Genomic DNA, 27,632 nt, shown 5'->3' with positions numbered 1-27,632 from the left:
TATTATTAATGTAATTAGAGACCTAACCCAAATCAGACTTGGATTAATCCTAATTACATTAGGAAAGAGGCCTATATATAAAAGCAAGAGGGAGAGTTCGACATACACTACTCTAGACACCTCTTGCACTATTTCTCTTCTCTCTTGCTTCCCATAAACCCTAGTTCGAACCAGCCAAGGAAGAGGCTATTCTTCCTTTATTCTCTACTATGTTTTTTAAGAAAAAACATCAGATTTGAAGTGGTTCTCACAACTGCATAAATCCCAACTTGTTGGAGATCAAATTCAGCTGAAGGATTGTTGCAGGAGCAACCTCCAAATTCAATTGCAGCATCTTCAATTAAGAGGCCAATTTGGCTTTGAGTTTTGGGCGTGAACAACCATTCTCGGAGCTATAATTTGTGGACTCTATATCAAGTACACTCAATTTAATTTTGGTTTTCAAATTTGATCCAATACAGTATTAGATCAATCCTAGGAGAATTGGATTTTCCAAGTATCGAGAAACCAGTTCTCGAGTTCAAAATCCTTTTGAAATTTGGCCATTAACCCTAGCAGGTTTGGCCATTAAATACAAAACTTATCTCACTAATTCACCTTACCTCCAATCGATGCCATCTTAACTAATTTACCTTACCTCACAAAGAAATCACTGCTATATGTAGAGTATTCACCTTCAAATATTCAACACAACCTCACGCACTTCCACAAAACTTATCTCACTTTCGGCACCACCAACTTATTCAAATACACATTATACATCAAATACAAAAGCTGAAATCACTCAATCATTAAATCAAACACCTGTAATAGTCAGTAATTATAATATTTTATTAAATAATCAATAACAATAATTTTAATAATATTTTAAAATATTTTTAATATAACAATAATTACTAAATTTATTAACAGTATTTATTAACAACAATATTTATAATTTTAATTTAAAGTAAATATCTATTTATTAACAATATTTATAATAATAATTATTATTAATTATAATCACTAATTATATATTTATTAAATTATTGTAATAATCAGTAATTTATTAATAGTATTTTTTTAATAACAGTATTTATAATTTTAAAGTAAATATCTAGTTATTAACAATATTTATAATAACAATAATTATTAATTATAATCACTAATTATATATTTATTAAATTACTGTAATAATCAGTAATTAAGATATATTTATTAAGTATAATGACAATAATTAATAACAGTAATTACTAGGGTGCTCTCACATGAGAATCTACTCGCACGAGTAGATTCCATTTCCTGCACGGAGAGAGCACCCCTATATATATATATATATATATATATAATAAGATCCTTGGGCTTCACAAGGTGGTTGAAACCAAGGGTCACTTAGACTTAATGTTGGGCCCATACTAAGCCCGATTCGATTGGGTCAGGGGTTCACTACCTATGTGTAGAGAATTCGGCCCATGTGTTTCTAGACATGGGCTGAACCCATATGGACTAATATGTGACCTTTGTAAGGTCTCAAGCCATACATAATTCAAGCCCAACAAGGCTTGCAACAGTTATGTAAGTGAATCACAATGGGCCTTATCCCATTAACAAATAAGACTAGTTAGATTAGTCACATCACAACTTAAGTTGTCATGAGTCAAATATGGGTATGGATATGGGTTCAGATCTCCATATTATTAATGTAATTAGAGACCTAACCCAAATCAGACTTGGATTAATCCTAATTACATTAGGAAAGAGGCCTATATATAAAAGCAAGAGGGAGAATTCGACATACACTACTCTAGACACCTCTTGCACTATTTCTCTTCTCTCTTGCTTCCCATAAACCCTAGTTCGAACCAGCCAAGGAAGAGGCTATTCTTCCATTATTCTCTACTATGTTTTTTAAGAAAAAACATCAGATTTGAAGTGGTTCTCACAGCTGCATAAATCCCAACTTGTTGGAGATCAAATTCAGCTAAAGGATTGTTGCAGGATCAACCTCCAAATTCAATTGCAGCATCTTCAATTAGGAGGCCAATTTGGCTTTGAGTTTTGGGCGTGAACAACCATTCTGGGAGCTATAATTTGTGGACTCTATATCAAGTACACTCAATTTAATTTTGGTTTTCAAATTTGATCCAATACAGTACTAGATCAATCCTAGGAGAATTGGATTTAACAAGTATCGAGAAACCAGTTCTCGAGTTCAAAATCCTTTTGAAATTTGGCCATTAACCCTAGCAGGTTTGGCCATTAAATACAAAACTTATCTCACTAATTCACCTTACCTCCAATCGATGCCATCTTAACTAATTCACCTTACCTCACAAAGAAATCACTGCTATATGTAGAGTATTCACCTTCAAATATTCAGCACAACCTCACGCACTTCCACAAAACTTATCTCACTTTCAGCACCACCAACTTATTCAAATACACATTACACATCAAATACAAAAGCTGAAATCACTCAGTCATTAAATCAAACACCTGTACTGCACACTGCAGAACCACTCACACACCAAATACAAGAGCTGAAATCACTCAGTCATTAAATCAAACACCTATACTGCACACTACAGAACCATTCACACACCAAATACAAGGGCTGAAATCACTCAACCATTAAACCAAACACTTACACTGCACTCTACAGAACCAACCTGTACTCAGTTGAACACTATTCACCCGAACCTGCTCTCTTCATACCATCGAATAGAGAGCTTCCTACCAATCACCACAAACAGCCACTGCACCATAAACCGGAGGCATGAAGGCCTCCTACAGAAAAAAACGACCACTCCTTTTCAACCTTCCCCTTAATCTCCCAGTGGTTCTTGAGAAATCTGCAAAACCCTAGAGAGGAGGGCGATAAAAACACTGGGTAAACCAGAATAAAAGAGTAAGACAAGCAGATACGAACTTGTTACATGCGCTCTGATACCATGTGAAAACCTTATTTAGTCCTAGGTTACAGTAGAGAAGAAGGAGAAGAAGAAGAAGAAGAGGAGAAGAAGAAGAAGGGTTCGACCAGTAGAGGAAAATCAGTCCTCTCTAGTCAACCCACTTGTATTTATCTCCAATAACATAGTTACAAGAAAGACCATATTGTCCCTCATAAGTGACGGGACACATAACTTAAACTTAAATAAAACAGACTTTTCACTCTCAAATAGATAAACCCAAATGACCAAAATACCCCTGTTTTGTGTACTCTAACACTTATATTGATGCCAATTAGGCTGGTTGTCCAATACTAGATGATCAACTACAAGGCAGTGCATCTACCTCAATATTGCTCAGTCTTCTCCAGTCCTCTATTAGCTAACAATCTCAGTGCCACCAAGATTGCTTTTAACCCTGTCTTCCATGAAAGGACAAAGCACATTGAAGTGGATTGTCATATTATATAAGACTTCCTTACTACCAGACACATTTCACTTCCTCATGTCTCTTCTAATCTTCAGCTGGCAAACATTTTCGCAAAGGCTATGACAAGGACTTAGCATTCTTTTCTCATGGGCAAACTAATTCTAGTGCCCCTACATCAATTTGAGGGGGAGTGTAGAGACAGGGATAATGAATGTTGAGACAGAGATAGTGATGGCTAAAGCTGTAATTTTACTTCTTATTGTATCATTCTTTCTTTATTCTTTTAGTTTGTACATTTCTTATTGTACTACAAGGACAAAATTGTTCTTTTACCTTTCATTAACATAAATATCACTTTCTTGGTGTGGTCAATTCATTAAACGGACCCAAATCTTCCGTTTCTCTCTTGTTCGAACTGCACTAGTAGAGGCAAAGCCAAACAAATCCAATCAAAGTCTTAAATTCTTAATCCCTATATAAAAGATTTTATAATTTTAATTCTTTTATTAGGATGAATGAATGAGCAACATTGGCAAATAGGGTTTTTTTTGTTGGGGTCCAGGGGCTCTACCCCCGGCCCAGCCGCTTGACATAAGAAAACAGATACAATGCACAAATTTTCAGAAGGCATGCACCTAGGCTGAAGCACAAGGCACACCAAGCATGCGCCTTTTGAAAGTGTTGTGCCTGGGATCCTAGGCAAGGTGCATACCCAAAAAATGCACCTTTTTTTTGCACCTAGGATTAACTTTTAAATTACTGCTCAACAGTTCATCTGGTTCTGTAAAAAACTGTCAAAACCAACTCCCCAAGAGGGGGCTGTATTAAAGTCTTTCATTCTTCTCAGCCCCAAACCACCATGACTTTTTGGTTTGCAAATCAGACTCTAGATGGTACTTCTTTGAGTCCTTCCACCCCAACCATAAGAAATCCCTCATATTCTTACTTTTTCCTGCCACCTCACAAGGTATAGAGAAAAAAGGCATAATAAGTTAGAAGACTAGCTAGAATTTGCCTCCATTAGACAAATACTAGGCCTTCCAAGAGGCTAGTTTCTTGCTGACTGTCTCCCACTGCCAAGTGCCAACATCTTGCTTTTGGCCAAATTTACCTTCAGACCCAAGACAGTTTCAAACCAAACAAGAAGGTATCCTAGGTGTACGGTGTACTACCTGCTCTAAACTACCATCACATAAAAATAGCACATCATTTGCAAATTGTAGTAACAAATCTTAGAACCATTTTCTCTCACCTCAAAACCTTCCAAGCAGCTTCCTTCATTAGCTCTCTCTATCATTTTGCTCAGACCTTCCAACACAATGAGAACTAAGAGCTTAACTAAATTATGGTTCTGCTCAATAGGAAACCCAAGACTATCAAGAACATGAGAGGTATTTAGAGAAGCAAGTGAGAAAACATTTCTGGTCTACTCAAGCCCAATTCTCAAGGGAAATTCCCGAAGCACTGAGATAATTCTCTCCTTGGTTTAGAAGGTGCTTGGTCGAGGTTGGATCAAAAGTGGTAGCAGGCTGGACTCTAACACAATCAGATGGCTCTTGGATGCTAATAATCATATTAAAGAAGAAAGGTCCTTAGTATCTACTTTAAGCAGCTTGTTCAGATGGATTCCCAGGTCAGCATTCATAAAATGTTGTGGCTGACGCCTAAACAAAAGAAAGGATATGAAGGGATTGGCTGAACTGAGGGGGCTAGAAACCAAGTTGTTTGTACTTCTATATCTGCTGTTTTGTGAGTGATTATCATTATGACTATACAATGTAGGGTTGCCCCTTGCTTCTATATTTGGTTCACTACTAATAAATTCTCAATGATTGTGTTAATGATCAAAAGGATTTGGCTAGCTTCACAGATAGCACTGGAAGAATGAAACTCCACCCATTAAGATAATGTTTTATCCACCCAATCTTTCTTTGGTTCATCGCTTCAAAGTGACCATGACAGAAGCTTCATAGGAAACTGTTAGACAGTGTGCCCTTGGCTCCAATCAAATTGATGTACGTAAACATTTATCTGTAAATGAATAAAGTACGTTGTTGTTTCATGTTCATATTGGTATGTTTTCTGTGAATTACCACTTAAACTGGACACTTAAGAGACTCGTGTTAGTTTAGAATGTTCCCAGCCATTGGACACTTAAGGGACTGGTGTGTTGCCAAACAGTAGGAGCAACTTGTCTCAATTGCTAGGGTTAGACCCCAAGCACACCCAGTGGGTGTTTACAAGAAGCACTAAACCCATACCAATTTCCAGTTATGTCCTGGACTTTGGAAATAGATGGCAAAACTGGAAATTTGCACTTAACCCCAAACTAGATTATGATACTACACTAGGTATTGGACTAAGCTGCCTTTGATTTACCAACCAGTGAGATCCATCAAGGATCAAATACCTGGGCATGTTGGGGTAGTTTGGGAAATTACTTGGGTGGGTGATCATAGTGATAGGATCAATCGCTTTGTCAAACAAAGTGAATATCAGGCTTTATACTCTCTCTGATGGAAACCTAAACTGCCGGCAGTGGATTTCAACTGTATTTGAAATCTGATTTGCAAAATGTATATGAAAAAGGTTTTAATCCTGGAATCCATCTGAGCAAAGAGTGTGACACTATATCTTGCAGTCAGGGGAAAGGTCCTTCCTTGTGGGCAGTGTTTTGATGATTATGGGCCGAGAGGTTAAGTGTAAGAGACCATTACAGGGTCAGTTACCTGATGGGTTTTATCTTACATAAGTCCATTATCCTTGGGTCTTCATAGGGTGGCTAAATCCAATGATCATTTAGTTGTAAATGTTGGGCCAAAACTGAGCCTAAGTTGATTGGGTCAGGGGTTCACTGCCTTGAGTAGTGAATTCAGCTTAACCTCATTCAGGGGTAGGGCTGAACCCGTATGGAATTTTGTGAGACCTTAGTGGGGTCCCTCGCCATACAATATTCAGGCCCAAAGTGGCCATGCAACACTTAGAGGCGTGAGCCATTGGAGAAAATGGGCCTTAGGCCCATTACTAATATGATTAGTTAAGTGATCACATGACAAGTTAAGTCTTTGATAGGCCCCAATTAACCTTACGTATGCCAGGAAGAGGAAAGGTCAACAATCAGCTAAGGGGGGGAAATAATTGAACAATTAATCACATGAGGGCAATTATAGCTGGAGGGAATAAGGAGAGTCTTGGGGCATTTATAGCTATGTCAGTTATGAAAAAAGAAGAGTTTTTGGGCATTTATAACTAGGCCAGCTGGGCATTTATAGAGGGAGCCAGTTATGCTATCAGAAGAGTATAAGAAGGGGCTTTGGGGATAGGGGGTGATATGTTTTTCTTTGAGTAAAGAATATTGTGAGTGTTTGGGAGAGCCAGCGGTCTCTCGAAGAACCAACCAAATGTTAATGTTTTCTGCTGAATGAATACTAGTCTCTTTTGTTGAAGTTTGAGTGTGTGAACGCTGCTGTAAGTCCGTGAACTGCGTGTCAAATTTCTGGGTCATATCAGTGGTATCAGAGCACGTCTTTCCTCGGCCATGGTGACGGCTAAGGAAGTGGCATCACAGGTGGAGGGATTCGAAGAACGCTTGTCTTCTCTACATTCTGACTTTCGTCTGGAGACGGATGGCTTATGTAATGATTTTCAGCGTCTCGATCCGGATAAGGTAGCAGCTGGACTTTCGAAGATCTTGTCTTTGGAGAGCTCAGTCCAATCTTTGGAGAGAGGCGTTCAAGATCTGGTGAGACGTTTTGATCTGTTGCTCCATCAACAGGTCTCTTATGCTCCTTTGTCTACAACTGACATTGCTCCTCCTTTAGTCGCATCGAGTTGTGCGGCTGACAAAGGGAAGAGTGTAGCTTTCCTGACGTCTTCTTCAATATCAGTCCCGGAACATACTTCTAATTCACTTCCTCGGAAGTTGGAGTTACCTATCTTTGATGGGGAAAATCCAAACGACTGGCTTTTTCGCGCGGAGCGCTATTTTGAGATTAATGGCTTGTTTCCGGCGGAGCGTCTGCAAGCTGCAGTTGTCTGCTTAAAGGGCGATGCATTGGCGTGGTATTATTGGGAAGATGGTCGGCGACCTTTTCGTGGTTGGACAGAATTCAAAGAGCTCCTCCTTGAATGTTTTCGATCGACTCAGGAGGGTAATTTACAGGAGCAGCTCTTCTCGTTACATCAGTCTTCTACTGTTAAGGAATATCATCGCCAATTCGAGGTGCTCTCTGCTCCCTTACGAGACCTGCCGGTAATCAGTCCAAATAAGAGCAAGTATTTTGGGCTGATAGAAAACTCCAGTTATTGAGATGAATCAGAGTCCCGATGTAGGGATTATAATGGGCACTTGGCAGCACTAACATCAACCAAGGAACTAAGTTTTGCTGGAAAACTCTGCACTAATACAACAAGAGGTTGTTGGGTTGGAGGAAGAGGCTTCAATTCTACAGGTGGTTTTAGTTGGAAGTGGTCTGACAATGCAACACATTGGAATGAGTCCATCTCCCCCGGGGCACCATTTCACTCCAATGGCTCCAATTCATCATGCAAAGGCATTAATCTAATCAATACTTGTACCTCGGTGACTAATGGCCAGCCAACCCTTGTGGGTGAGAGATGCAACAACTCTCATGAGTTCATCTGTATGCTTGATATAGAGAACAAATGCTACCACCTATGCCGCCACAAGGAGTATCTTATCATCCTTGCAACTGTTAGTGGGATGATCCTTTGCACAACTTTGGCTGTTGTAATTTGGTTGCTTGCATACAGGAGGAGCAAGAGGCACAGAAGGTCTCGCAAAGCATCTAATCCATCAACATCTGCATCAGTTACCCCATCATGGAAAGTCTTCAGCAATGAGGAACTGAGGCCAATTACAAAGAATTTCAGTGAAGGTAACCGTCTCGTTGGAAATGCCAAGACTGGTGGCACATATAGTGGGTTTTTACCTGATGGAACAAGGGTAGCAGTCAAGAGATTGAAAAGGTCTAGCTTTCAAAGAAAGAAGGAATTTTATTCAGAGACTGGAAGAGTTGCAAAGCTCCATTATCCTGCTGCCGTGCACGGTGTGCGTCCATCCACTATGCCTGGAGTTACTCATTGGCAGGACATGCCTGATTTTGAAGATTCTTGGGAGCCTTTTGACTTACTTCGAGACCAGTTTCCTCATTTTAACCTTGAGGACAAGGTTAGACTTTGGGCGGCAGGTAATGATAGGCCCCAATTAACCTTACATATGTCGGGAAGAGGAAAGGTCAACAATCAGCTAAGGGGGGGAAATAATTGAACAATAAATCACATGAGGGCAATTATAGCTGGAGGGAATAAGGAGAGTCTTGGGGCATTTATAGCTATGTCAATTATGAAAAAAGAAGAGTTTTTGGGCATTTATAACTAGGCCAGCTAGGCATTTATAGAGGGAGCCAGTTATGCTATCAGAAGAGTATAAGAAGGGGCTTTGGGGGATAGGGGGTGGTATGTTTTTCTTTGAATAAAGAATATTGTGAGTGTTTGGGAGAGCCGGCGGTCTCTCGAAGAACCGACCAACTGTGTTTTCTACTGAATGAATACTAGTCTCTTTTGTTGAAGTTCGAGTGTGTGAATGCTGCTGTAAGTCTGTGAACTGCGTGTCAAATTTCTGGGTCATCAGTTTTCATGTGACTTGGGTTGAAAACGGGCATGGATCTAGGTATGGAGCACCTATCCTCTTAACAGGATAATGCTCTATATAAAGGAGAAAGAGGGGAGAGTCCAATTGAGTTAATTCTCTCCAGTCTCTTGTTCTCTCCTCTTCTCCCTTGCCTCCTAGAAACCCTAGCATGACTTAGCCATTGCAAGAACTGAATTTTATCAATTTTTCCACTTTGTTTTTGCACGAAAAACATTGGGGAAATCAGGCTCACAAATCCCATTCAATCCAAGCAAGTTGGATAGCAGTTTTGCTGAAACAACGTTGTTGAATCGACTTCTCATACACTCTACGCCACCTTCAGTTGGAGACAGGTTTTGGGACTGATATTGGGTGTGAACTACCACTCTGGGAACTGCGATTTGTAGACTCCATATCAGGTATAATCAGTTTTGATTTTCATTTCAAACCTGGTCCGGTTCAGTGCAAGATCGATCCAGAAATTTCAGATTTCAAAATCACTGGGAAATTGGTTTTCGAGTTGGGTTAGTAAAATTTTTGAAAATCGCCCATCCATGAAGCATGGTTCAGCCATCCATAATCTGATTTCTAACCCTTCCAACAGAAACACAACCCATGCCCTAGGAATTACAAAGAACTGACAAACAGCTATTTCCAAGTCTATAGCTTTGGTTTCTGTTGAGTTTTGGACTGATAACATTTGTTTTTATTTACAAAGCATAGTTAGAGAGTTATAGGGCCCAAGGCACATTAGTTTATGTTTAAACTAAGAGTGTTTACTTCCTTTTTACAAGTAGCCGACTTACTAAGGGCATACTTATCTTTGTATTCAGTTTTATTTATGAGTATATAAGCTAATGAAATGGGCAGCCAGACCTAATTTGGCTTCTCCCCACTCTCTTCAACTTCTCTCCTCTTTTCCTCTCTACACAAACCTTCTCTTTTCTTTCTTTCTTTCTCTCTTTCACAGATTTTATATCAAAACCGAACTTTTGCACTTTTCTACTTGGTACCAAAGCTAGTTTAGGGATTTTTTGAGTTGTTCCATCAGGCAGTCCAAGATAAGCCGACTGCATGATGAGGTAAAGTGCTGATCGAGGATTTCAGGTAAGCCCAATCCCTTGTAGCAGGTCTAGAGTTTATCACCAAAATCAGGAACTAGAGAAAGGGGAAGAATCTTGATTTAGTAGGACTCTTCAATTTTGACCTAGGAAGTGGCACTCTGGCTTTTTAGGGTTTCTAGAGGTGTTTTGAAGAGGGCGATTCAAGTCCCAGTCTTTTTGGAGGCCTCTCGAGGGAACGGCAACCTCTTCCTAAAGGAGATAAAATTCTTTCTATGAAGAAGGGAATCTTTGGTGGAAGGGGCTTCTATAGTACCAAGAAGGTGTTTGAGGTTTCTAAAGGAGATAAAACTCTTTCTTTTCATTTCAAATTGATTTCCTAATCTGTTTTGGGAGTTATGGAGGGTTGTGGAGTTGAAAAGAAATCTGCAGATGAAACAGGACTAGGTGGAGGAAATGCTAGCGACCTCTTCGGGGTTGGGACCATCACTACAGTCAAGTTGGATGGTACAAAGAACAAACTACTTAGAATGGTCACAATCTGCAAAGATGGCCATTGGAGCTCGTGGAAAATTGGGGTATGTCACCAATGAGGAGAAGAAACCTGAGAATAACTACTCCTAGTGGGTACAAGAGAACTACATGATGATGACATGGCCGTGCAATTCCATGTTTCCCCATATAAGTAAAAACTTTCTATGGGTTAACATGGCTAAGGAGATTTGGGGTGGAGTAGCAGGAACTTATTCACAATGTGAGAATGTTGCTAGAACCTACCAATTGAGAAACTAGATGATTGCTACTAGGCAGGGAGATAAGTCTATTGCAATTTATTTTTCAGTCCTCAAAACCTTATGGCAAGAGATAAATCATTTGGAGGCAGTGGTTTAGGAAAGTAGCAAAGATGCAACAACTTATTAGAAGTTGGTAGAGAAGAATAGGGTATTTGAGTTTCTAGCAAGACTTAACCTTGAATATGACATTGCACAACAGCATATTCTCTCCCGAGCATAGTTTTCAAGGCGCCAAGGAGAGGCTAGGCGGCAGGGGGCGCCTTGTCACCTAAGCAATGGATTTATTAAGTAAAAATCACATATCCTAGGGTAGTTCCCTAAGTTCCATAACCAACTTTCTTTAATAACTATCCATAATTTTCATAAGAAAATTATAAACTTCATGCTTAAGTCTAGAAAATCAACATATTTATGAGAAGAAAAAAAAAACGAAAGGAAAGAAAATACAAAAAATATAGGGGATGAACCCCTATTTTTGTTATAGGAAAAGAAGTAAAGAGAAGGTGGAAGAAGATGTGGAAGAAGAAATGTGTTGATTAGACAAAATTTTATTGGTTCAGATTTTGAAGTCATTGAGGGTTCAATACAACAGCTAGCAATGTTTGTGTTGATTAAACCCTAACAAATAAGAAAATAATAAAAAGAAATTAGTTTATAAACACAAAAAATGAATATTTTTCTTTAATAATGTCTATTGTATAATTATAATCTCAAAAAAATAACAATATAAAAGTATTTTATTACACAATATGCAAAACTACTTGGCGACTGGGTGAGGAAAGTCGAGCCTCCAAGGGCACCTTGTTGCTTAGGCGTCGCCTTGACAATTATACTCCCGAGACAGTGTAACTCTCTCTCAGGCATATGCCTTTGTGTCTAGAAAGGAGAGTAGGAGGAATGTGATGATGAGAAACCCAGGCCTTGAGCAGTCAGCTATGGTTAGCACAATGAAGCCTAAGTCGAGTGGGGATAAGGGTGGAAATGAACCAAGGAAGGAGGACAAGAAACACCCGATTTGTAACTATTGTAAGAATCTAAACATACTAGAGATACCTATTGTAAGCTTTACCCACACCGTATACTGAGCCGGCTCAGAAACAAGAGGGGAAATGTGAATATCGCAATGACGTGATTTATTAAGACCACCTACTACAGCTTCTCTAGAGTTTATTGCAGCAGCTGCAGTGAGAGCCGAATTGGAGAGATATGGAAAGTTTTTGAGTCAAAGGGATACAGCCAATTCCAGCTCATTATTAGGTGGGCAGCAAGATGCAGGTGGATCAGAAGGTAGTCATTCTACTTCATTTGCACATACAGGTAGTTCACATGCCATTGCAAATTATGCATCCACTATAGGTAAGGGAGAACCTCCCTAGATTATAGACTCGGGAGCCTCCGAACATATGACCAATATTTCCACCATCTTCTCCTCATACCATCTTTACTCTAGCAAAGATAGAGTTTCCACAGTTGATGGATCACATGTTCCTATTGTTGGGAAAGGGTCTGTTGAGATAACCGATACCATTACCCTACCTTATGTCCTTCATGTACCTAGACTGAGCATTAATCTTTTCTCTATTAGTAGCTTGACAAAGAATTTGAACTGTTTAGTGATTTTTTTCTCCTAGTCATTGTGTTTTGTAGGATATGGAATCAAAGACGACGATTGGGAATGGTCGTGAGGTGAATGAAATCTATCTTCTTGTTGTGCTTCCCAGTCGTCAGAAAGTCATCATGTCAGCGAGAACAATGAGTCAAAGTCAGTGGGTCAAATTATGCTTTGGCATAATCGGTTAGGACATTTGTCTTTTGCTTCTTTGCGTATTTTGTTTCCAAAGTTGTTTGACTCTGTCAGTTTGTCCAGATTGGAGTGTGAGGGTTGTCAACTTGGAAAGCATTGTAGACATTCTTTTCAAGTAAGCAATAAAAGATGCTCTTCTGTTTTTTATATTGTTCATGCTGATGTGTGGGAACCATATCATATTTCTTCTATGGGCGACTATTGGTATTTTCTTCTGTTTGTGGATGATTATTCTCGACACTCTTGGATATACTTGATGAGATTCCGTGATAAGGTACCTTCTTTGATTCAACAATTCCATCAAATGGTGTTGACGCAGTTTGGGGTATGAGTGAAAGTGTTTAGATCAGATCATAGTTTTCAAGGCGCCAAGGCAAGGCTAGGCGATAGGGGGGCGCATTGTCGCCTAGTCGCTTGGGTGGGCGCCAAGGCGTCACCTAGGCGAAGGATTTTTTTAAGTAAAAAGTAAAAACATGTATTTTAGGGTAGTCCCCTAGGTTCCATTATCATATTTCCTTAATAAATATCCATAATTTTCATAAGAAAAGTATAAACTTCATACTAAAGTATAGAAAATCAGCATATTCCAACATATTCATTAGAAAAAAAAAAAGAAAGAAAAGAAAATTCAAAAAAATATAGGGGCTGAACCCCTATTTCTGTTATAGGGAAAGAAGAAAAGAAAAGGTGGAAGAAGAAGAAGAAGAAGAAATTAGTATGTAATCACACAAAATTAGTAAAGAAAAAGAAGAAAGTGTGTTGATTAGACACCATTTTATGTTCTTCCTTACTTATTGGTTCAGGTTTTGAAGTCTTTGAGGGTTCAATACACCATTTAGCAATGTTTGTGTTGATTAAACCCTAACAAATAAGAAAATAATAAAAAGAAATTAGTATATAAACACATAAAATGAACATTTTAGTTTAAAAATGTCTATTTTATCATTATAACCTACAAATTAAGAATATAAAAGTTTTTTATAAAACGCTATAGAAAACTGCTTGGCGATTAGGCGAGGCGAGCCTCCAAGGGTGCCTTGTCACCTAAGCGCCTACCTAGGCATTGCCTTGAAAACTATGGATCAGATAATGCCAGGGAATACTTTGAGAAAAACTTGGAATCATACCTATTGGAGCATGTAGTAGTCCACCAGAGCAATTGTACGTACACTCTACAACAGAATGGTGTAGCAAGAAGGAAAAACAAACATATTGTAAAAGTAGCAAGAAGCATGATGGTGAGCTCTGCAATTTCAGTTCGTTTTTGTGGTGATGCAGTTCTTATAGCAATTTTTTTTTATTAATCAGGTACCTTCTCGTGTTCTTGGATACAACACTCCATTCAGCCTTCTTTTCCCCGAGGGAGAGATGTTCCTTATTCCTTTAAGGGTTTTTGGATGTGTATGTTTTGTCCATATTCTTGGTCCTCACGGCTTAAAGTTGGACCCTAAGGCGAAGAAGTGTGTCTTCCTTGCATATGCAGGAAACCAGAAGGGGTATTGTTGTTACGATCCAATCTCCGAGAGTCGATATGTTACTATAGATGTCACCTTCTTTGAGTCCACGCCTTTTTTCTCGGGGGGTTCTTCTCAAGGGGAGTGTTTTGGGGAAGGAAGTGAGAAATCTATACCACTTCTTGTCCCAGTTCCTTTGTCCACTCTAATGTTTGACCCACCTACGCCAACCACTTTGCCACCTCTATTGCATCTTGCCTCTCAATGTTTTACACGACAACGCCTATGATAGCACAGGGAGGTTGATTCCATAGCAAAGGAACCCATGTCACTCCCTATCGGCTCATCGGAGATTCCAGGTTCGATTAACACAGACCAAGGTATGCGTCTTGTTTCTTCTGATGGTTTAGTTCCTATTGATACTACTACCCCTGCTCCTAACACCATTGCAGATGACTTAGATCTCCTTATTGCACTCCAAAAAGGGAAGAGGAAGTATAGTGCTCATTACACCTCACACAATCTTTCCTACAGTGGATTATCTCCTTCCTATTAGACCTTCCTTTCCTCCCTCGACTCTATGTCTATACCCAAGAGTGTTAGTGGGGCTCTCTCCAAACCTGAGTGGAAGACAGCTATGCAGGAGGAAACGAAAGCATTGATTAAAAATTAGGCATGGGAGATTGTAGATTTACCTGATAGCAAGGAGACAATTAGATGTAGATGGGTTTATACAGTGAAGTACAAGGGTAACGGAAGTAATAGAAAGGTACAAGGCGAGGTTGGTTGCAAAAGGGTACACTCAAACTTATGGCATAGATTACTTGGAGACTTTTGCATTAGTGACAAAGATGAGTTCAGTTCGGATTCTCCTATCACTAGCAGCTACATACTCTTGGACCCTTCTTTCAACTTGATGTGAAAAATGCTTTTCTTAATGGAGACCTACAAGAGGAGGTGTAGTGGTGTACATGGATCTTCCAGCTGGTTTTTACAGTGATGTAGCTAAAGTACAAGTATATAGATTAAAGAAATCTTTATATGGTTTGTAGCAATCACCCAGAGCTTGGTTTAACAAGTTTAGAAGTGCATTGATTGTATTTGACTATACTCAAACTCAATCTGATCACTCTGTTTGTGAAAAGGAGGGGGATCACTGGTGTCAATACTGATAGTGTATGTGGATGACATTGTAGTCATAGGAAATTATCTGAGTGAGATTGATACCTTGAAGTATCTGCACAAAGAGTTTGAGACTGAGGATCTTGGGGAGCTTAAGTATTTTCTGGAAATTGAGGTAGCAAGGTCCAAGCATGGGATTTTTATTTCATAGAGGAAATATGTTTTGGATTTACTACATAAGATAGGAAAACTTGGGGCAAGGGCAACCGATACACCTATTGATCAAAACCATTGGATAAATGCTTCAGAAGGTGAGCTAGTAAAGGATGTTTGAAGGTATCAGAAATTGGTGGGTCAGTTGCTATACTTACGTATGACACAACCAGATTTCTCTTATGCAATGAGTGTGGTGAGCCAATACATTCATGCCCTATGAGTTCAGCATTGGAAAGCCATTGATAGGATACTTTCCTATTTAAAGGGACACCTAGGTAGAGGCATATTGTTTGCTGACCATGGACATTTGAAGTTAGAGGCTTACACAGATGCTAATTGGGCAGGGTGCCTAAATGGCAAGAGATCAACATTAGGAGTTTGCACTATTGTTGGAGGTAATCTAATTTTATGGAGGAGTAAGAAAGAATCAATTGTAGCAATGTCAAGTACATAAAATGAATACAGAGCTATGGCACATGGTGTTTCAAAGCTCCTCTGGGTCCGATCCGTGTTTGGGGAGATTGGAGTTGAGGCCGAAGAACCTATGATGCTATATTGTGACAATCAAGCAGCAATTAACATTGCCTACAACCCAGTTCAGCATGATAAGACGAAGCATATAGAAGTGGATAGCTTTATAAGAGAAAGGGTGACATCCGAAGAAGTGTGCTTACCATATGTTGCATCTGACTTGCAGCTTGTTGATGTTCTTCCAAAAGGTGTTACAAGAAACAAGTTGGAGCATGATCTACGCAAGTTGGGAATGTATGACATCTATTCCCAACTTGAGGGGGAGTGTTGAGTTTTGGGCTGATAATATTTGTTTTTATTTACAAAGCATAGTTAGAGAATTATTGGGCCCAAGGCCCATTAGTATGTTTAAACTAAGAGACTTACTTAGCTTTTACAAGTAGCCAACTTATTAAGGGAATACTTGTCTTTGTATTCAGTTTTATTTATGGATATATAAGCTAATGAAAGGGGCAGCCAGACCTAATTTTGGCTTCTCCCCATTCTCTTCAACTTCTCTCCTCTTTTCTTTCTTTCACAGATTTTATATCAAAGGAGAATTTTTGCACTTTTCTATTGTTTGTATAGAAAGGAAACTTCTTTAACAACTTTTTACCATGAAACAAAATATATTGTTAAAATGAAAGACACTTTGTTGAACAAAAAAGGCCCAAAAAATTATTTTTTTCCTCACTGAAGTGAAACAAACTGTTAGTTCTCTATGGGTTGTTTGATCAGTTCCAACAAAAGACAGGTTATTCTTCATGGAACATGTAAAGCCATCAAACAATTTATTGCACATTGAACTCATGCAAGTTCAAAATCAAAATTAGAAAATGATTTAGTTTCTAGTTATACTGGATGTTTACCTTGATCAGGAGTCACATTACGCACATGGAGGTCACCTTTTCTAATGAAGCCAGAAATGTTGTATTCTTTCTGTCTATCTCTATAACACCATAAGCAGTCCAAATCCTGCAATTTCTCCACCACCTTAGTTACCCGTAATAGGAAATGTTCCCTAAGATGCACTGAAATTGCTATGAAGGTGCACAAAGCCAAGTACCATGAGTCCTTAAATTCAACCAGGAAGTTACAACAGGTCATACCTGCAACATTGCACTAATGCTGAGATAAGCAAGCTTAGAAAGAATAGACTGACACCATGTCTCATGCATCTCTTAAAGTCTCATAGAAAACAGATATGAACACAGAAGGGTATCAAGCAATAGATTTTTGTGGCCCTAGGATTGACACCCCTCTTAGACTGCACACCAGCTGCTCCTTCCTTGCTGTACACAAATCTATGAGATTGTAAAGATCACTGTTAAGAAAAATAAAAAATAAAATTAAAGTGTCAACAGAAAAGCGATAAAGAATAGCACTTCTACCTGTAATGCAGGATAATATGAGATGTTAAAGTAGAAGATATGCACATCAAACATAGACAGCCAAGATGCCTCATCTTCAACTTTGCTACCCATAGATCCCTATAAGTGCTAACAGCATGGCTGATGGCTTAGTAAGGCAAGGGGTTAACCAATCTAATATCTATTAGGATGAGGTTCCAAGGGGAACCTGATGTAAAATACATGGGGGTAGACAGTAATGCTGGTCTATGATCTTTTTCTTCTATCTTTGCTACCCATTGGAGTAAACATAAACAAATAACTAATACATCACAAATCTATTCTTCTCTTTATGAAATCCATATTATGTGGAACAATAAAACCAAACACTTCAGATAAAATAAGGACATGCATTGTGCCTCCATAAATTGCAGAAGAAATTGGAGAAGATACAAAGGGATTTCCTGTGGATAGATTAGCAGAAGAAGGATAAAATTCACCCAGTACAATGGGAACAAGTGTGTCTTCCAGAACCAGCTTTTGGTTCTGGATATTTTCCCCCCAACCACATCTCCTGTGGATACAAATTATTGCAGAAAAAATTGGTTTTAATAACTTCAACTGGAACCCGTGAGTGGCTGAAGGCCCCCATGGTTGCTCTATTTGGAGAGGAATTCGAAAGTTTCATAGCAAGTTCTTGCAAGGTATTGAGCTGAAAATGAGAAAGGGCAACAAAATAAAATTCTGGAGAGATGTTTGGTGTCAAGACAGAGCTTTAATGGAGAGGTTCCCTGCTCTATCCATTATTGCAGAAAACAGAGATGCTAGAGTAATTCATTCAAATCAAGTACAAGATGGGGTTGTATCCTGGTGCCCAGCTCTAAGAAAGGACCTGAGTGACTCTAGAATTGAGGACCTGATTGTTCTGCTCAATCTTATAGATATATCTGCCCCTCATCCAGATCAAGAGGATGAAAGGAGTTGGAAATGGGAGAAATCATGTATTTTCTCTGTTTTGGAAATGGGAGAAATCGTGTATTTTCTCTGTTAAAACTTTGTGTGTTAATTTAACTGGCAGTCCAAATGCAAATTTCCCATTCAAGGAAGTATGGCAAACTCATATACCATCCAAGGTAGCTTTTTTGGTGTGGTCGGTAGCACTTGACAAATGTCTGACCAGGGATAATATAATAAGAAGAGTTATTATACAATCAGATAGGTGTGTGATGTGCAAGAATGAAAGGGAATTTTCTTATCACCTATTTCTGAAATGTAAACTAGTGAGACAGGTTTACTCTTATTTCTTTCAACTGTTTAACCTGTCCTGGTGTTTTCCCGGAAGCTTCACAAACCACCTACACTCTTGGAAGTTAAGGGGCTTTAATATGAAAGGGAAGAAATTGTGGAATACTATCCTAGCAGCAATCACTTGGAGCATATGGAGGGAAAGATAACAGAGAATTTTCCAGAATCAGAGCAACTCACTGGAGGTTTTAATCAGAAAGATTATGGGTGTCATACATACCGGGTTGGCAGCTACAGACCAATTCAGTAGCACTTCCCATCATAGTTATTTTGATCCTACTACGTTGTTTTTGTAATTGTTGGTAGGAGAGCTGCATATGATAACATAACTTGTATAGTGTCTCACTGTACTTGTACACAGCGAATCAAGTTAAATAAATGAATGAATATTTTACCTTTTTTCACAATGCTCTAGCCACTATGAATATTTTACCTTTTTGTACAATGCTCTACCCACTATGGATTATTGTGATTTACTAACCATGCTTTGTGATTGAACCAACAGTGCAATCTCATATTCCCTGGCAACCCCAGGCACGATTACATATTCCCTAGCAACCCCAAGAAGGCCCCAGCAATCCTAGGCGCGATTACATATTCTCTGGCAACCCCAGGAAGGCCCTAGAAACCCCAAGCACAATTACATATTCCTTGGCAACCCCAGGAAGGCCCTGGCAACCCCAGGCACATTATATATTCCTTGAAAACCCCAGGAAGGCCTTAGCAACCCCAGGCGCGATTATATATTCCCTAGAAACTCCATACGCAATTACATATTCCCTGGCAACCCCTGGAAGGCCCTGGCAGCCCCAGACACGATTACATATTCCCTAGCAACCCCAAGAAGGCCTTGGCAGCCCCAGGTGCGATTACATATTCCCTGGCAACCCCAGAAAGGCCTTGGCAACCCCAAGTGCGATCTCTCATATTCCCTGGCAACCCCAAGTGCGATCTTTCATATCCCTGGCAGCCCCAGAAAGGCCTTGGCAACCCCAAGTGCAATCTCACATTACCTTGGCAACCCTAGAAAAGCCCTAGCATCCCCAGGCGCGATTTCAAGTTACCCTGGCAACCCCGAGTGCAATCTCAAGATCATGATAGGTTCTCGGAAAAGTAACAAACCAGGCCAATGGGGATAGCAAATATATACGACACAAAATGACAAAACAGAATACTGTGCACATAAGAAAAAGTCGCTTTCATTGAATGGTATCAGTAGTTGAATATTTACAAAACAACAGTAAACTACAAGATACAAATTTCCTATTCACAAAACCACTTGTTGTGAATTTCGGTGATCTTCACTAAACTCGCCCTCTGTTCCTGAATGGTGACAATTTCTTGACGCTCTTTCCGCAACTGTGACAACACCTTCTGTTGGCGAGCGGCTTCATCAAGAAGAGCCGTTATCTTCTCCTCTGTCTTCAAAATATAGGCATCCACAACCTTCAATCGCCTGCGATGTTCATCCAGGCCCTTGGAAAAAATTGGGTTTGATTCCTTATAGCCAGTCTTCCAGAACACGTGAGCCATACGAATCACTCGCTCTTCGATATGCTCCATCCTAAAGCCCATCGCAACGAATGAGACACACGTCTTCAACCACCGGGTGAACAGAGACCATGATAGTGACTCCACCGACTAATGACATAATGGAGTTCATTAAACCCGCCACCGTGTTTAAGGAGGCACTCAACCACAGACAGAAATTCAGTAGAAGGCAACCACCCCTTCTAAATAATCAACGCCACCGTGTCAACAACACTGCGGGACACGACGAATTGCTCCCGTCTGCGAACTCCTTGAACCACAAAGGGATCAGACACTGCGAACCAATAGGTACCATATCTCCCCTCTCGTAACAATCTATCAGCTCTTGGTGCACTATCTCGAGTTCAATAGTAAGGTCCAAGTCACCAGCCTGCGAGTCCAACTCATCGACCTCCACTTGTGTTGGCGCAACTATCACTTCGGGATGATCAGGGCACTTGAACGTCCGCCGATGAAAGCTGAATCCCTGGGATATCCTCGTTGATGGCGGTTGTCACATGATTACCCCTAAGTCACGTACAATAGGCGCGTCCGCCCGTTCACCTGCCACAAGGCCCATGGGGGGCTGCTTGGACGCTGTAATAGGAGCCTCAACGATTACATCAGTGTCAGCAAGCACACCATCCCCATTAAGAGCATTCCCCTGGTGACCATCTGAACTAACAGCTAGAACGCTCACATCACCGGCCTCCTCCCTTGGCAACTCTTCCTCTCTGACCAACGGGCGAAGAGATTTCAAATCTTCCACCAAACGTTTGATGATGGGTATTAAAGGCAAACTGGCCGAGATGACACCATACACTCCCTGTGGCAACAAATAAAAGAGCATGGCATCACAAACATAGACAAAGCAATAGTATAAGAAAATATTGCCCATTCGATGCAGCTATAGGTACCTCTTCATTCACAGCATCCTCACTTGGTGCTCGCATGACGACAGGCTCGGGACAACCTTCTCTTACCCCTACCTATTTCGAAACAAACGATTGCAAATACACATTTAGTCCAGACAAAAAGAAATGAAATTCGAATGATAAATTGAGTCAATTGTTAGTACGCTTACCAATGCAGATGACTTCGTCCCCCATTCACGGACACGAGGGGTTATTTTCTTCACACGGCCACCCGTGACCAGGACCGCTATATCGGAAACAAGTGGCAGAGAATCCCCTGTTGATTGCCCAAATCCTACTTAAGCTTGGGTTGGAACGTCATCTTCGCGAGGTGCATCAACCAGAACATGGACCGGAACACCCTCAATGTTGGCTCCACGAACAGGGTCCTATACCCCAAGTCGAGGGCCCGCCAGTGGAATACTCATATTCGTCGCCCCTAATAGAAAAGGACGGGTCTACCTAACTGAACAAGGCAGGCTAGCTACTCTCCCCTTCCTCGACCACAACTTGCTTCCCTTTGTGCAATCGCACTTCCGTGTCAAGCAGGGCAATTGGAGCGGATGTGTGCAGTGGACCCTACACACCAGACAAACCCGCCTTGGCTTGTTCCACAGCATGACCCAGTGGGGGAGCCATTACATGCCTCAGACGAGGCTCCACCACCATGAACATTTGAAATCAACTGAGCAATGCGCAAAGATAGCCACGGCATAGTGAGCTACAAACTTTAGTGCGCTTATACCCCGCCAATGGAAAACAAGAAACACCGACAAACGCAAGGTCATTATGCTACTGCCAGAACACATCCTCGCTCCCATGTATGAGGAACTGCAAGCCTAGGCAGTCATAACCAAATTAGTGCAGGAGGCGGTCCGGATGGTAAGCACTAGACTGGGCCTTGACCTGTCCAAATAACCGAGGACCCCAGGCCATAGCACCAGGCAAGCAGCCCTGACCACAAGATTATCAGCACCAACAGCACGCTGTTCATCACCCCCTTCGGCAACGTCATTTCCCACACAGAATGGAATGGAATGGGGCACATAATCAACATAGGGGTGAGCCACGAAGCTGTCCAAACTGGCAATCCAAGCTTCTATCCCGTTGACACCAAAACTCTTCCCCTCTTCGCATTCAACCATCGCTTCCTTCAACAAATGTCAAAAGAAACTTGCCAAGACTACTTCATCTAGTGTGGCCACATGCACAAAAAAGGGAGATAACTCGCGAGGTGCGACATCCAAACCAAAGCGCTTGCAGAGGAACATGAACAAGAATAGGCATAACACGTAAGACCGGCGTGCACATCCAGGGTCCATAATCCGATGGATAGTGTCATCCATATGCTCGTTCAAATAGCCGAGAAACATCGATGCCAACGGCAGCTGATGTCCTCCTGTTAGACAATGTAGGCCCTTAGTTCCAATCAGATTGATGTACTTTTTTTGACATTTATTGTAAATGAATAAAGTGCATAATTGATTCATGTTATCTATGGTGTTTCTGTGTAATACCCTTAAACTGGACACTTATGAGACTCGTGTTAGTTTAGAATCTTCATAGCCGTTGGATAGACCTGGGGAGGTTTATCCTGCCAAGGCTGACACTAATGTGTTGCCAAGTCGGTTGGGGTGGCTTGTCTCAACTGCCGAGGTGAGACCTAAAGCACATTAGTGTGGGCTTGCTTGAAACCCCGAACCGGACCATTTTCCAATTATGCCCTGGACCTTGGAGACAGATGGGCAAAACTGGAAAGTTACACCTAACGCCTAGATTCGATTATGGTACTGCACTAGGTGTTGGATTGGGTTGTCTTTGATGTGCCAATCAGTGAGATACTTAGTGGGGGTCAAAACCTGGGTATGTTGGGGCAATCTAGAATTCACCTGAGTGGGTGATCATAGTGACAGAATCAGCCGCTTTGTCAGACAAACTGAATGATCGGGGAATGCACTCTCTCTAATGGATACCTAAACTGTCGGCAGTTGATTTCAAACTTGTTGAGATTTGTTTTGCAAAATATATTTATATAGAGATATACATATATATTATGGTTTCACAAAATGTTTGCAAAAGGTTTTAATTCTCAGGATCCATGTGAGCAGAGAGTGCAACACTGTACCTTGCAGCCGAGGGAGAGGTCATCTCTTGTCGGGCAGTGTTTGATCATTATGGGCTGAGAGGTTAAGTGTAAGACCATTTAGGGGTTTTAAACTAATGGGCTAATCTTACTTAAGTCCATAGTCCTTGGGCCTTCATAAGGTGGTTGGACCCAAAAACCATTTAGTGTAAATGTTGGGCCTGCTAAGAGCCCATACTGATGGGCTCAGAGGTTCACTATCTACAGCAATGAATTCGGCCAGGCCTTGTAATAGAGGCTAGGCTGAACCCATATGGCTTTTGTGGAGATCAATGTTAAGGTCCCACGCCACAAAGAGAGCCAAGCTAGCCAGCAAATTAAAGGGGAAGTGAGCCTGATAACTTAATGGGCCTAAAACCCATTTCGAACTGGGCTAATTAGATTAATTAATTATGGGTGAATTTGAGTTTAGTTCTGCTTCTGGATCAGCAAAAGGATAAGATATGTCTTATCCACTTAAGAGTTCAGATCCAAATAAAGATTTGGATCAAAGAACCCTTTCCTGATAGGATTAGGAAGCTAATACAGAGAGGTTATAAATAGAGGGAGAAATCCTTCTGTTAAACACTTTTGTTGAATCCAGATCTTCTCTCTGTTCTTTCCGCCCTACCTAGTTCGATCTCCACATTCTTGGACTGATCAAGAATAGTTCTTGATTCTAATTCTTGCTTGAAGAATCAGATCTAAAGTTGTGCTCACATCCCCTGCGTGATCCTTGCTAAAGGATTGCAATTCTTGCTGAAGAATTACTTTGCTGATCCTGCCTCATCCTAAGCTGTGTCATCTTCAGTGGAGGTGCGATTTGGTGGCCTCTTTGGGCATGAACACCTACGCTATGAGCTACTTGCGTGGATTCCGTATCAGGTATATCCCTCCCTTAATCTTGGTTTCAGATTTGGTTCGGTTTGTTTCAAGAACGAACCTTGAAAAATGCAGTTTTTCTAAATCAGGGAATAGGATTCTCGGAAGGGAGAAAGAAATTTTTTGAAATTTCGCCCAACCACCCTTCATGGTTCGGCCATCCATATGATGGATCTCCCTTCCCATCACCTCCAACAGCCAAAACCGCCAATGTCACAAGTCAGGTGTGTAGTCCATAATCTAGAAGATACATAAAGAATGAAAGCAGCCAAGTGACACTAACTGTTCATCTTCTGCACCATGAAGTTATTACCACCATGGTACTCAAACCAGTACTTCATCCACCCGTCAAGCGTCATCTAGCCGCGAGCAAAGATAGAGTCCATCTTCAACTTAAAGTGCTCTATCTCGGTCACCAAAGGAACAGAAGGCTGAATTAAGTCTCAAAAAACAAAGCACAAGAGAAAGAACTAGAGTAGGAAGGGGTCTAAAATCTGGTGTCTTCCTTACTAGGGTCCAAGAAAACAGTTTCAAGGATGGCTAGCAAAGACGAAATACAGCCCAAGTCTGTATCCCTAATTGCTCTTCTTAGGCCCAGGTTCCACCCAAAACCAGAAGTAGATTCTAAAGGAACTAAGAAAGAGGAGATGGGTTCATTTTTTAAATCTAACAAAGCGTACAAAGAGAGAAAATGGTCCATCAGAGGTAAGTCCCCAAACCAAGGTTGCTCCCAAAACTTTATTCAATTACCAGATTTCAAATCATACCTGATCCAAGGGGAGAAAACTGGAAGCAGATCATGAATGGCTTTCCAAGGATAAGCAGCTATAGCCCTTGCCATAATTCCTGGATCCTAATCGTTCTCTTCCAGCCCATGTATGCTAGCCACTATCTTCATCCACAATTTGTCCCTTTCCAGTGGAAACCTCCACAACCATTTCCCCAACAACGCCATGTTTCTTTTCCTAATATTCCCAATCCCAAGCCCTCCTAGCTTCTTACATCTAGTTACCACCTCCCAACTCATCCTGTGATCTTTCTTCTCCTCTCCTGGCTCCTACAAAAAATCCCTCATTAACTTTTCCACACTGTTAGAAACCTTTGTAAGAATCTTAAACGCTGACAGGAAGTAAACAAGAAGGTTAGCTAGGGTAGACCTAATCAAAGTGACTCTCCCCCCTAAGGAGATAATTTTTCCTCCAAGAAGCAAGCCTTTTCTCAAATCCCTCCAATACTATGTTCCAAAAGCTTTCATTCTTGGGGTTATCTCCTAAGGGGAGGCCCAAGTAAATCAAAGGCAAATCCAAGAATGCACAACCTAACACACCTGCATATTCACTTACTTCCCTCTCCTCCAAATTCACTCCCACCATACAACTCCTATCAAAGTTCACTTTGAGATTAGACATCTAGAGTTGTATTGCCAATCTTAAATTCCCGATCCAATTTATGTCCCCACCTTCACAGAATAGGATTGTGTCATCTGCAAACTGCAAGTGTGTAAGTGGTACTTCCTCCCTTCCTACTCTCCATCCTTTTATTAAGTTCCTCGAGTCAGCTCTATGGATCAGTCTCCCTAAGACATCTACAACCAAAGTGAATAGAAAGGGGGAAAGTAGATCTCCTAACACAAGAGAGAGTAGTGACAACTCCTAACACAACCCCAAATCCATTTACACCATCTGTCTCTAAAGCCAAAACTTCTCAACACCTCCACCAAGAAGGACCAATCAACTAGGTCATAAACCTTCTCAAAGTCTAATTTGCAAACCACTCCCTTCTTCTTGGATTTCCTAAAGCTCTCCAAACTCTTATTTGCAATCAATATTTGATCAGTGATCTGCCTTCCCTTCACAAAAACTCCTTGTTTGTGTGCAATAATGGTAGGAAGAACTTTCTTTACCCTTAAAGACAACACTTTTGCAATTATCTTGTACAGACTGTTCACCTTCTTTGAAGCCTTCTATCATATATCAAATTAAATCTAAACTTGAACTAAACTGTTGTGCTAATAGATCGTAAAGTTTATAATTTCCCTACAACCTAAATCCAACCATTTATTGCAAGAGATTCCTAAAATAAAAAATGTCATCAGTTCAAAATCTTCCATGATGGTTATCAAAGCATCACCAAGTTCAAAATAATCCTGAAATACTTAATGTCTCCAACAAGAAATTTCTGGACTGGATAAGCTATAGTCTAGAATCTATTATAGGAGAATTTTAGGTTGAATGCTAGCCCAACCAAATAAATTGTCAGTCAAAATCTGTAATGAACTGACAATAATATCATAAAACATCAGCTTAAATTGCTTCCTTTAAGAGCCAAAAGACCTCAACTATGGATAGAGTTGAAAAACAGTTCACTTGATGTATGGAACTATTTGAGATTAGATGCAAAACAGAAACTAAACAAACAAGAGAGGAAGAGAAGAGAGAGAACTGGCGGCAATGAGTGTTAGAGAGTGAGAGTTTCAAACTTAACCTCACTCTAACACTCTAAACATTTTATTAAGGTGTTAATCTTTAATAAATTACAGAGAGGCCCTTGAGTGGGCAGAAAAATACAAAAAATAGAACATTGCAAAGTATGGGCCCAGAATAAGGCCCATAACAAAGAGAAACATAACATAACATGAAATGACAGTCTATGGGCCATTCGGCCCATCTCCTCTACACTCCCCCTCAAGCTGAGCATAGATGTTAATCATGCCCAGCTTGTCGGTGTCATGTTGAAGCCTTGCCTTGGAAATGCCCTTGGTGAGAAAATCTGCCAATTGTCCTTCAGAAGTAATGAATGGAAGACACACTTCACCGGAGGAGACTCTTTCTCGAATAAAGTGTCGATCAACCTCAATATGTTTGGTTCGATCATGTTGTACCGGGTTGTGAGCAATGTTGATGGCAGCCTGATTATCACAGTACAACATCATGGGTTTGTCATGATCAATCACAAGTTTTTCCATTAAGGACCTTAGCCACAACAATTCCGAGACTCCATGTGCCATGGCTCTATACTCTACTTCTGCGGAGGATCGGGCCACAATAGATTGTTTCTTACTCCTCCAAGAGACAACATTACCAGCCACCAGACTGCAATACCCTGAAGTAGATCTTCTATCATCAATATTTCCAGCCCAATCAGCATCAGTATAGGCTTCAAGTTTCAGATGACCATGCTTGGTAAATAGAATTCCTTTTCCTAGAGAGCCTTTCAGATAGCACAAAATCCGTTTTGCTGCTGCCATATGAGTATCTCTAGGAGCATGCATGAACTGGCTAATGCAACTGACAGCATACGCAATATCTGGCCTAGTCATGCATAGATATAGAAGCTTCCCAAGAAGTCTCTGAAAGACCCCTTTGTCTTCCAACAAAGTTCCATCCGAAGCTGAAAGTTTGTGACTCATATCAATGGGAGTTGCAGCTGATCTTACACCCAGTTTTCTAGTTTTAGACAACAAATCAATGACATATTTCCTTTGGAAAATAAGAATCCCATCCTTGGATCTGGCAACTTCTATGCCAAGGAAGTATCTCAACTCCCCCAGATCCTTAAT

The 27,632-nt window shown here is 40.5% G+C and overlaps 1 protein-coding gene across 6 annotated transcripts in view; it reads right to left on the bottom strand.

Annotated features, from left to right (window-relative positions):
- The window catches only part of NMAT1 (Intron maturase, type II family protein), a 47,693-nt gene that overhangs the window by 10,068 nt on the left and 9,993 nt on the right, over positions 1-27,632 (bottom strand). For 2 of the 6 annotated variants that reach the window (XM_010281335.3, XM_088901655.1), the window contains exons 4-5: positions 17,081-17,295; positions 16,841-16,946 (exon numbers count right to left, since the gene is read on the bottom strand). The exons of 1 other annotated variant lie outside the window; for it this stretch is intronic. The gene's annotated coding sequence lies outside the window, so the exon portion shown is untranslated. Of the gene's footprint in view, positions 1-16,840; positions 17,296-27,632 lie in introns of all 6 variants that reach the window. 3 more of the 6 variants (XM_010281336.3, XM_010281337.3, XM_088901656.1) reach the window with 3 other exon arrangements.

This window comes from Nelumbo nucifera, chromosome 3 (genome assembly GCF_055504915.1).
Source record: "Nelumbo nucifera cultivar China Antique chromosome 3, China Antique-T2T, whole genome shotgun sequence".
NCBI classification, from domain to species: Eukaryota; Viridiplantae; Streptophyta; class Magnoliopsida; order Proteales; family Nelumbonaceae; genus Nelumbo; species Nelumbo nucifera.
The sequence above is the reverse complement of the archived record's forward strand: the minus strand, read 5'-3'. Positions and strand labels throughout refer to the sequence as shown.